The sequence below is a fragment of the Arachis hypogaea genome, chromosome 13, assembly GCF_003086295.3.
Source record: "Arachis hypogaea cultivar Tifrunner chromosome 13, arahy.Tifrunner.gnm2.J5K5, whole genome shotgun sequence".
In the NCBI taxonomy this organism is placed as follows: Eukaryota; Viridiplantae; Streptophyta; class Magnoliopsida; order Fabales; family Fabaceae; genus Arachis; species Arachis hypogaea.
Window position 1 is genome coordinate 89941598 of NC_092048.1, and position 12468 is coordinate 89954065.

Sequence of the window (12468 nt, forward strand, 5' to 3'; positions counted from 1 at the left end):
TGCACATTTTTTTTTACTATTTAGTTCACTGACCCACTAACTGTTTGATATATTGCATCACTCACACTAACAGCATTTCTGCAGGGAATACTGTCTGCATCTATCTTTCTTGCTTTTGACTTGTGGGTTGTATGATAGGTAGAAGAAGCAGGGCTTCAACTTCCTTTGATTCTGAACCTGAGAGGACCATCCTTAGATTGAGGAGGGAAGCAAGAGGAAAGAGAGTCGTTAGTGCTGAGGAAGAGGAGGAGTATTTTGAACCAGACATGGATAAGAATATGGAAAACCATCATGAAGAAGAGGCTCACAACCATGGCAGAGAAGGCCCAGTGCATCATGCTGGGCAAGAGAGAAGAGTTCTGGGATCTTACATCAATCCAAATCCAGGAAACTGTGGAAGTAGCATCCAAAAGCCAACCATACATGCCAACAACTTTGAACTAAAGCCACAGCTCATCACCCTTGTTCAGAACAACTGTTCATTTGGAGGAAGAGTTCAAGAAGATCCCAATCAACATCTAACCACCTTCCTGAGGATATGTGATACTGTGAAGTCTAATGGTGTTCATCCTGACACCTACAGACTGCTTCTATTTCCCTTCTCACTCAAGGACAAGGCATCTAAATGGTTGGAATCCTTCCCGAAGGAGAGTTTAACAACCTGGGAGGATGTGGTGAACAAGTTCTTGGCGAGATTCTATCCTCCTCAAAGAATCAACAGGTTGAGAGCTGAAGTTCAAACTTTCAGACAACAGGATGGTGAGACTCTCTACGAAGCATGGGAGAGATTTAAAGACTTGACAAGAAGGTGCCCGCCAGATATATTCAATGAATGGGTGCAGTTACACATTTTCTATGAAGGTCTTTCTTATGAATCAAAGAAGGTAGTAGACCACTCATCCGGGGGATCTCTGAACAAGAAGAAGACCATTGAAGAAGCCATAGATGTCATTGAGACTGTAACTGAGAATGACTACTTCTATGCTTCTGAAAGAGGCAACACTAGAGGAGTGATGGAGCTGAACAACGTGGATGCACTGCTAGTTCAAAACAAGATGATCACCAAGAAGCTGGCTAACCTTACCAAGAAGATGGAGAGGAATCAAGTAGCAGTAATCACTACCTTAATAGCAGCTCAAGAAGGAGTGAATGAAGAAGCAAAGGGTGATCAGGAACAAGCCAACTACATTGAAAATCCACCTAGGCAGAACCATGACCTATACTCCAAAAACCTATAATCCTGGTTGGAGGAACCACCCAAACTTTGGGTGGGGAAATCAACAAGACCAAGGCCAAGACCAGACCCCAATAACAATGCAGCTCACCAATATTCCACACAGAGATCATATCAGTACCCACCTAACAACACACCTCAACATCCATACCAAAGCCAAAATGGTCCTTCTCATCCCTCCAATCTCAACTCACCATCATCGGAAGAAAGACTATCAAGGATTGAGACTCTACTTGAGGGCATATGTAAGGAAATCCAAGATAACAAAGTGTTCAAGGAGGAGGTGCGAGCCAATATCAAGAACCAGGGAGACACCATCAAGAGGCTGGAATTTCAAGTGGAATACCTCTCTGAGAAGATTCCCAAACCTACTGATAGCTTCCCAAGTGACACAGAGAAGAACCCGAGAGGTGAAGCAAAGAAGCTCAGATGGGAAGATTGCAAGATGGTCACTATAAGTGATAAGGGGACTGAGGAAGATCCGAAAAAACCATTAGAACAACCTGAAGATACATCAGCAGAGAAACAGGAAGAGGATCACCAAGAAACCAAAATTTCACAGAAGGAGCTGCTGAGACTCTATGCACCTTTTCCCCCAAAGACTCAAGGGTGGTGTAGAAAAGAGAATATACTCAAGGTTTCTTAACATGTTTGCATCTCTCCATGTAAACATACCATTCATCAAGGCCCACCAACAAATGCCCTCATACATTAAGTATATGAAGGAGCTGCTGGCTAGGAAAAGCTCACTCAAAGGAGGGCAAACAATAGTGATGAATAAGGAGTGCAGTGCTCTCATTCAACCAGAGATGCCTACAAAAAGGAAGGACCCAGGGAGTTTTCACATCCCCTGTGCCATAGGAGAAATAATGTTTGATAAGGAATTCTGTGATCTGGGAGCAAGCATCAACTTAATGCCTTTATCCCTTATGAAGAAGCTGCAGATCAATGAGCTAATGCCCACAGATGTAGTCATCAGGTTGGCTGACAAAACTCAAAAACAAGCAGTAGGAGTGGTGGAAAACGTGTTAGTGAAGGTTGGGAACTACTTCCTTCCCACAGACTTTGTCATAGTAGAAATGGAAGAGAGTCACCTTCACCCAATCATATTGGAAAGACCATTCCTAGCTACAGCCAGAGCGCTTATAGATGTGGAGCGAGGAGAGCTAATGATGAGCGGATAATTTATACGCTTTTTGGCATTGTTTTTACATAGTTTTCAGTATGAGTTAGTTAGTTTTTAGTATATTTTTATTAGTTTTTAATTAAAATTCACATTTCTGGACTTTACTATGAGTTTGTGTGTTTTTCTGTGATTTCAGGTATTTTCTGGTTGAAATTGAGGGACTTGAGCAAAAATCAGATTCAGAGGTTGAAGAAGGACTGCAGATGCTGTTGGATTCTGACCTCCCTGCACTCAAAGTGAATTTTCTAGAGCTATAGAACTCCAAATTGCACGCTCTCAATTGCGTTGGAAAGTAGACATCCAGGGATTTCCAGCAATATATAATAGTCCATACTTTGATTAAGGATAAATGACGTAAAATGGCGTTGAACGCCAGTTCCATGCTGCATTCTGGAGTTAAACGCCAGAAACAGGTTGCAAAGTGGAGTTAAACGCCAGAAACAGGTTACAAACTGGCGTTCAACTCCAAGAAAGACCTCTACACGTGTAAAGCTCAATGCTCAGCCCAAGCACACACCATGTGGGCCCCAGAAGTGGATTTCTGCATCAATTACTCAATTCTGTAAACCCTAGTAATTGGTTTAGTATAAATAGGACTTTTTACTATTGTATTTACATCTCTGGACGTTTAGTTCTTAGATCACGTTTGGGGGCTGGCCATTCGGCCATGCCTGAAACTTCATCACTTATGTATTTTCAACGGTAGAGTTTCTACACACCATAGATTAAGGTGTGGAGCTCTGTTGTTCGTCACAGATTAATGCAAAGTACTACTGTTTTTCTATTCAATTCAAGCTTATTCCTATTCTAAGATATCCATTCGCACCCAAGAACATGATGAATGTGATGATTATGTGACGCTCATCATCATTCTCACCTATGAACACATGCCTGACAAACACTTCCGTTTTACATGCAAACAAGCTAGAATGAGTATCTCTTAGATATCTAATACAGAGGACCGAGTCCGAGATATTAGAATCTTCGTGCACTACAAGAAAACAGCTCTATTGCCACGCTTTTAAAGCGTGGCAAAAAGCTGAAAAAAGCGTGGCAATAGCTTTTTGCCACGCTTTTTGAGCTACCGCCACGCTTTTGAAAGGGTGGCCTCTACAAGCGTGGCGGTTGCTCTATCGCCACGCTTTTGGTGACCTATCGCCACGCTTTTTCTTTTGCCACGCTTTTTACAAATGGCCACCCGTTAAAGCGTGACCGTATGTGGGAGATATGGCCACGCTTTAAGAGCGTGGCCATATAGGAGATATGGCCACGCTTTTGAAGTGTGACAATAGAGAGAGATATGGCCACGCTTTTGAAGCGTAACGATAGCAAGATATCGCCACGCTTTTAAAGCGTGGCCATAGGCAGAGATACAGCCACGCTTTAAAAGCGTGGCCATAGCCTTATAAAATTAAAAAAAAAAATCCCTTTTCTGATTTTTACCTTCATCAATACAAAATATAAAATTTTCAGTTCTTTTTTATTACCAAATTTATAAATATAGTATACAATTTTTATTACAAGACAAATCAAATAATAATTAGTGACATATATAATTTTTGCTATAATTGTTTTATACATTAAAAAACTAATACTCAAATACAACATAAATCTCGAGTTCAAATTCCAAAACTAAAAACTAAAGAAAAATACAAAAACAATACGACTTAAATCCTAAGTCCTTTGCTGTTCCTCCTTCCTCTAGCCCTCTTAAACTTCCTTCCCTTAGATCTTATTCTGCACAAACATGAGATAACATTGGCAGATGATAGTAAGAAAGTAAAGAAACAAAGTTAAACTTAAAAACTACAATTCATCTTTCTACTCAATATCATATCCATGTTCCACTCAAACCTCATTGAATTTCAAATGTTTTAGCAGCAATGTGTAAAATTAAGAACATGATACAGTTCATTTGAATATCAGAATTCCAGATATATATGCCAAAGAAACCTACCATGTTTTGGCTAATATTTTTTTTGTTACCAACCATTTCCGATTCCCCAATTACTCACCAAATCCTTAGTTATATTTGACAAATTAACAATTGAACTTAACCAAGAACACAGACCTCACTAGTCTTGAGTAACCCCATGAGTTGATTTATGTATTCCATTGCATTTAACGGTTCAATCTCTTTAATAACATGGATCATGGTAGCAGCATCCAATGTAGAAGGGAGATAACCCATGAACCTTGAATCTGAATACAATGATAATAAGTATATGAATGTGTATATAATTAATAGAAAATGGTGTAGCATAAATAAATGCTTACTGGGAATGACAGAAAGAAGAACACGCTGGCACCTCCATAAGAACTCCCAATGCAAAAGGGTCTTCAAACCAATCCTTCTAACAATGTGTTCAAAGAAGGAAATTGGGGTGACAGGGTTCATCCTCCATTGGAGTGTAGACAACACAAGAAGCTCCATTCTCTGAACAGTCTTGGCTTCGAACAAGAACTTGGGTTCCTCCACCTATGAATAAAACCCAGGTTCAGAAAGAAAGAAAGAAAGAAAGAAAGAAAGAAACTTGAGGAAGAGTTAGAGAAAAAGAAGTATACTTGGAGGTCCAAGAGAAGTGGGACATGGATTTAAGAAAACTAATTTCATGTATTACATTCTTAAACCGTCATTATGAAATTCCATTCCTCATTTGTATGGGATCAATCAACAAGTATTTAGCAGGGCAAGTTTAAATCCCTTATTATGCTTAACAATAAGTTTATAGGCATCCACTTATATTTTTTCAAAGAAAAAATGAAAACAGAAAGCCTCATAATGACCTATCAATCATTCCAGATCCAAGTTTCTAATCTGCAAAGTATTTTTCTTATTTATCGGTGCTGTTCTCAGACTATACACTCAACATTAAGAAAGATAAGAACAACCCTAAACCAGGCAGCTCAGAAAATTCTAACCATAACCAAAACCAGCCCTTCTCACGTATCACATATGTACAAGTACAATTTACAACTTCAAGCAGATGAACACGAAGAGTGAGATTCCCACAAAATTTAAAGCAATCACAGCAAAACAATACTTAAAATCTCGATTTAATGAAACCAAACCGTACCATCACTCCGATTGTTCACAACAGGTGATTCAGCAGCTAGGGTTCCTGAATTCGACCCCTTCGGAGGTTTATCTGAACTCTTCATCACGCCGCGCTGCGACTCAGTTTCGCAAGGCGATTCACTAGCTCGTTCTTCTCCCTCTGACGCCTTCCCTTGTTGTCCTTGTTTGTTTCCACCTTCGCCGCCATGTTTGAACAATCTGCGGAATAAAGAGGAATCAATAGCATTCCTGCAATGGAAAACAACAAAAACCAAACCAAACCACCACAACTGAGACATGTTTTTTATATAGCATGATAACAAGAAGAAACTGTGTGCCTATCAATTCTCTTTTGCCATTACATCTCATGGGGACTTGTCAAAACCTAGCATCTAATTGAACAAAACCTCCAATATCTAATTTTAGTAGCTGTCAAAACCTGCAGGGTGTGAAAGAGGAAGAAAAGAATGCCTAAATCCATCTTTTAATATAATTATTCAGCACATTCCCTTCCTGAACAAACACACTGTGAACTTTCAACATATATCTCACCCTGAAATCAAAACAAGAACAAAATGTTAAAGAGTGTCATTATAATGTGTAACCTGAGTTTCTTCATTATTAATTCACGTAAGAGAAATAAAATCAAATGAGATGAAAGGAGAACCTGGGAAGCAGGGAATTGGAACAGGGGAAGGGAAGGGAAAGATTGATGATGATGAGTGAATGGCTGGAGCAACACGGTGGCGGCCTAGTGGTGGCGCTGGGGTAGCGGCAGTGGCGGAGGGTGGCTCTTAACAGAATCTTGGACAAGTGCCCCGAGAGTGCCATGCTGAACAAGAATAAAGGTAATTAATTAGTTCAAATAATCACAGTTGCTAGTCCAAAATTTAGTACAGAAAATAGAAAAATGCTCAAAAATTGACTCACATTCTAGCTTATTAATACATTTTCTGCAAGTTAAACTTACATTGCTATTTAAAGAAACAAGATAAACAAATCTTTGTAAAGAACAACATTCAGAGTTTGAGCATTGATAACAAAAAATTGATTTCTGAAACAAAACAAACACTGCAAAACCAACAGAACATCATTTAAAGTTTGAGCATTGATCACAAAAAATTAATTTTTGAAACAAAACAAACAATCAACAAAACAATGAAAACAGAATTTTTTTTCCTTCAGAAGAAGAAAACAATGAAAACATGAAGTATATAATAAATCAATGATCACCAATATCTAGCAAGAATCTCAAAGACAACAATAAATACACAACAACAATTTATTCTAATTTCACGCCCAATCAACTTACTAAGTTTCTAAAGGCTAGAAATGATAAAACCAACCCGAAATATGGTTAAAGCATTTCATCAAACATGTTGAGTGCGAAAAACTTGAAACGAAATAAGAGAATTCAAAGCTTAGTATCAATGTGATAGAGAAGAGAACATAACTATTGTATACTTTAATGCAGTCTATGAAAAAAATCCAAACCACTGCCAAATCAAATAGTTACTTATTGTAATAGAAATAAGAAGTTGCAGAGTTTCAAGCAGTGTATTGGTGTTGTGTGAGTGTGTTGGTGGTGGGTTTAGGGAACTCACGGCGGCGACAAAAGAGAGCAGTTCGACAGCTAGGTGGAGCGCACGGGTTGGTCGCAGAGTTTGAAGCAGGGCAACGTGGCTTCCAGACGAACGCGAACCCGAACGGTGAACGGCGAGTGAACGCGAATGGTGAACGGCGAGTGAACGCGAACGGTGAACGGCGAGTGAACGCGAACGGTGAACGCCGAGCAAACTTGAACGGCGAAGAACGCGAACGAAGACGACGGCTGAACGAAGACGCGAACGTTAACGGCAACCAACGGCGGCGGAAGCGCGGCTGAGCAGACAAAGACGACGGACGCCGAGCTCGAGGAAGCAGCTGCGATCGGTGACAGCGAACGGGGGTTGGAGACTTGGAGCACGAGGGAAGCTAGATAGACGGACGGACGGCATCAGTATGCCACTCCTTGCGGCGGCGGTGGTGTAGGCTTACATTGCTAGGGTTTTTTGGCTGAGTTTCTGTGAATGAAAGAAACGGAGGGAGAAAGGGAGAAAGAAACGAAGGAGCTTTAGAACCAAGCTAAGAGTGAAAGTAAGCAAGTTTGGCAAAAACGACGCCGTTTCTTTTAAACCGGTCGGTTTTCTGTCCGGTTCAACCCTCTCGCCACGCTTTTAAAAACGTTCCTGTAGCTCTCTATGGCCACGCTTTTGAAGCGTGGCAGAAAAAAACCTTTTGGCCACGCTTTTAAAGCGTGCCAAAAGAGTACCAGGATATGGCCACGTTTTGTAAGCGTGGCCGTAATGAAACCCTGTCGCCACGCTTTTAAAACGTCCTTGTTTCTCTCTATGGCCACGCTTTTGAAGTGTGGCAGAAAAAAAATGTTGCCGTTTCTCTAATCAATTGCCACCCTTACAAAAGCGTGGATCCTTTTCGCCACGCTTTTAAAGCGTGACAAAAAAAAAAGTGGCCAAATCTCTAATCTACCGCCACCCTCATAAAAGCGTGGCCATTGACCACTTTTGGCCACGCTTTTGAAGCGTGGCAAGAAAAAAGCGTGGCCATAGGCCTTTTTTCTTGTAGTGGTGGTATAAGTTAGAACCCATGGATGGCCATTCCTGAGATCCGGAAAGTCTAAACCTTGTCTGTGGTATTCCGAGTAGGATCTGGGAAGGGATGGCTGTGACGAGCTTCAAATTCGCGAGTGCTGGGCGTAGTGACAGACGCAAAAGGATAGTAAATCCTATTCCAATATGATCGAGAACCGACAGATGATTAGCCATGCAGTGACAGCGCATTGAAACATTTTTACAGAGAGGATGGGATGTAGCCATTGACAACGGTGATGCCCTACATAAAGCTGGCCATGGAAAGGAGTAGGAATGGTTGGATGAAGACAGCAGGAAAGCAGAGGTTCAGAAGAACGAAAGCATCTCTATACGCTTATCTGAAACTCTCACCAATGAATTACATAAGTATCTCTATCCTATTTTAATGATCTTTTAGTACACTATAATCTCTTAATACATTTGAATCCGCCTGACTGAGATTTACAAGGTGACTATAGCTTGCTTCAAGCCGACAATCTCCGTGGGATCGACCCTTACTCATGTAAGGTTTATTACTTGGACGACCCAGTGCACTTGCTGGTCAGTTGTGCGAAGTTGTGATAAAGAATTAAGATTATGAACGTGCGTATAAAGTTTTCAGCGCCGTTACCAAGGAATGGAACCGTCACGATTTCAATGCACCAAGTTTTTGGCGCCGTTGCTGGGGATTGTTCGAGTTTGGACAACTGACGGTTCATCTTGTTGCTCAGATTAGGTAATTTTATTTTAATTTTAAGCTTTTTATTTCTTATTTTCGAAAAATACATAAAATTTTTTCTTCTTTTTCGTTTTTTCCTAATTAAATTTCGAAAAAAAATAAAAAAAAGTTTAATAAAATAATAAAACCAAAAATATTTGATGTTTCTTGTTTGAGCCTAGAGTCAAGTTTTAAGTTTGTGGTCAATTGCATCTTTTTAATTTTCTAAAAAAATTATTTTCGAAAATTTCATGCATTGCATTCTTCATGATCTTCAAGTTGTTCTTGGCCAATCTTCTTGTTTGATCTTCATATTTTCTTGTTTTGTGTCTTTTCTTGTTTTTCATATGCATTTTTGAAACATTGATGTCTAAAGAATAAAAATTTTTAAGTTTGATGTCTTGCATGTTTTCTTTTCTTGAAAATCTTTCAAAAATAAGTTCTTGGTGTTCATCTTGACATTCAAAGTGTTCTTGGTGTTCATCTTGACATTCATAGTGTTCTTGCATGCATTTTTGGTTTTGATCTTAATTCTTCATGCTTTGTTTCATTCTTGCTGTTTAATAAAAAAAAAGAGAAAAACATCAAAAAGATATATTTTCCTTTTTTCTCTTTCCATATTAAAATTCAAAAATAAAAAAAAATATCTTTTCCTTATTTTACTCCTAATTTTCGAAAATTACATTGAATTAGTCAAAGATTTTCAAAATCATATCTTTTTTTTTTAGTCAAGCAAAATTTTCAATTTAAAAATTCTATCTTTTTCAAATCTTTTTCAAAAATCAAATCTTTTTCACTTTTTTTTTCATAATTTCGAAAATTTCAATTTGATTTTCAAAATCTTTTTCTTATTTCTATTTCATATTTTCAAAGTTAATGCTAACAATTAATGTGATTGATTCAAAAATTTTAAAAGTTTGTTACTTGCCTCTTAAGAAAGGTTCAATCTTTAATTTTTAAATCATATCTTTTTAGTTTCTTGTTAGTCAAGTAATCAACTTTAATTTTCAAAATCAAATCTTTTTAAATTTCTTTTTCAAATCTTTTTCAAAATAAGTTTCAATCACATCTTTTTCAAAATCAATTTCAAAATCTTTTCTAACTTCTTATCTTTTCAAAAATTGATTTTCAAATCTTTTTCAATTAACTACTTGACTTTTTGTTTGATTTTAAAAGTTTACTATTTTAATCATATCTTTTTCAAAACTACCTAACTAATTCTCTCTCTAATTTTCGAAAATCACCTTCCTCTTTTTCAAAATTCCTTTTTAATTAACTAATTGTTTTAAATTTTAATTTAATTCAATTTCATTTTCCTTTTTTTTTTCGAATTCTAACCTTAATTTTAAATTAAAAACAAAAATATTTTTATTTTAATTTGTTTAATTTTCGAATTCTTCCCTCTCATCTCCTTCTAATTATTTATTTAATTACTAACACTTCTCTTCATCTCAAAATTCGAACCCTTATTTCCTCTTGGTGTTCGAATTTCTCTCCTTCCATTCTTTTCTTCTTCTACTCACATAAAGGAATCTCTATACTGTGACATAGAGGATTCCATATTTTCTTTTGTGTTCTCTTCTTTTTCATATGAGCAGGAACAAGGATAAGAACATTCTTGTTGAAGCTGATCCCGAACCTGAAAGAACTCTGAAGAGGAAGCTAAGGGAAGCTAAAGCACAACTCTCTGGAGAAATTCTGACAGAAATTTTCAAAAAATAAGGAGACATGGCCAAAAATAATAACAATGCAAGGAAGATGCTTGGTGACTTTACTGCACCTAATTCCAATTTACATGGAAGAAGCATCTCAATTCCTGCCATTGGAGCAAACAACGTTGAGCTTAAACCTCAATTAGTTTCTCTGATGCAACAAAACTGCAAGTTTCATGGACTTCCATCTGAAGATCCTTTTCAGTTCTTAACTGAATTCTTGCAGATCTGTGATACTGTTAAGACCAATGGGGTTGATCCCGAGGTCTACAGGCTTATGCTTTTCCCATTTGCTGTAAGAGACAGAGCTAGAATATGGTTGGACTCTCAACCTAAGGATAGCCTGAACTCTTGGAATAAGCTGGCCACGGCTTTCTTAGCCAAGTTCTTTCCTCCTCAAAAGCTTAGTAAGCTTAGAGTGGATGTTCAAACCTTCAAACAGAAAGAAGGTGAATCCCTCTATGAAGCTTGGGAGAGATACAAGGAACTGACCAAAAAGTGTCCTTCTGACATGCTTTCAGAATGGACCATCTTGGATATATTCTATAATGGTTTGTCTGAGCTATCAAAGATGTCACTAGACCATTCTGCAGGTGGATCCATTCACCTAAAGAAAACGCCTACAGAAGCTCAAGAACGCATTGACATGGTTGCAAATAACCACTTCATGTACACTTCTGAAAGGAATCCTGTGAATAATGGGACGCCTATGAGGAAGGGAGTTCTTGAAATTGATACTCTGAATGCCATATTGGCTCAGAACAAAATATTGACTCAGCAAGTCAATATGATCTCTCAGAGTCTGAATGGATTGAAGGAATCATCCAACAGTACTAAAGAGGCATATTCTGAAGAAGAAGCTTATGATCCTGAGAACCCTGCAATAGCAGAGGTGAATTACATGGGTGAACCCTATGGAAACATCTATAATCCCTCATGGAGAAATCATCCAAATTTCTCATGGAAGGATCAACAAAAGCCTCAACAAGGCTTTAATAATAGTGGAAGAAACAGGTTTAGCAATAGCAAGCCTTTTCCATCATCCACTCAGCAACAGACAGAGAATTCTGAGCAGAATCCATCTAGCTTAGCAAATATAGTCTCTGATCTATCTAAGGCCACTTTAAGTTTCATGAATAAAACAAGGTCCTCCATTAGAAATTTAGAGGCACAAGTGGGCCAGCTGAGTAAAAGAGTCACTGAAACTCCTCGTAGTACTCTCCCAAGCAATACAGAAGAGAATCCAAAAAGAGAGTGCAAGGCCATTGATTTAACCATCATGGCCGAACCTACAAGGGAGGGAGAGGACGTGAATCCCAGTGAGGAAGACCTCCTGGGACGTCCAGTGATCAACAAGGAGTTTTCCTCTGAGGAACCAAAGGAATCTGAGGCTCATCTAGAGACCATAGAGATTCTATTGAACCTCCTTATGCCATTCATAAGCTCTGATGAGTATTCTTCTTCTGAAGAGAATGAAGATGTCACTGAAGAGCAAGTTGCCAAGTACCTTGGTGCAATCATAAAGCTGAATGCCAAATTATTTGGTAATGAGACTTGGGAAGATGAACCTCCCTTGCTCATCAATGAACTGAGTGATCTGGATCAACTGAAATTGCCTCAGAAGAAATAGGATCCTGGAAAGTTCTTAATACCTTGTACCATAGGCACCATGACCTTTGCGAAGGCTCTTTGTGACCTTGGGTCAGGGATAAACCTCATGCCACTCTCTATAATGGAGAAACTGAGAATCTTTGAGGTGCAAGCTGCCAGAATCTCATTAGAGATGGCAGACAACTCAAGAAAACAGGCTTATGGACAAGTAGAGGACGTGCTAGTAAAGGTTGAAGGCCTTTACATCCCTGCTGATTTCATAATCCTGGATACTGGGAAGGATGAGGATGAATCCATCATCCTTGGAAGACCCTTTCTA

At 38.6% G+C, this 12468-nt stretch overlaps 2 non-coding genes across 2 annotated transcripts; both read right to left on the reverse strand.

The window, feature by feature from the left end:
- Positions 1 to 719: 719 nt before the first annotated feature.
- On the reverse strand, positions 720 to 826 carry LOC112739574 (small nucleolar RNA R71). Its single transcript, XR_003170506.1, has one exon. It is a non-coding gene; the product is annotated as a small nucleolar RNA R71 (small nucleolar RNA).
- Positions 827 to 10947: 10121 nt separating this feature from the next.
- On the reverse strand, positions 10948 to 11055 carry LOC112739079 (small nucleolar RNA R71). Its single transcript, XR_003170019.1, has one exon. It is a non-coding gene; the product is annotated as a small nucleolar RNA R71 (small nucleolar RNA).
- Positions 11056 to 12468: the final 1413 nt, after the last annotated feature.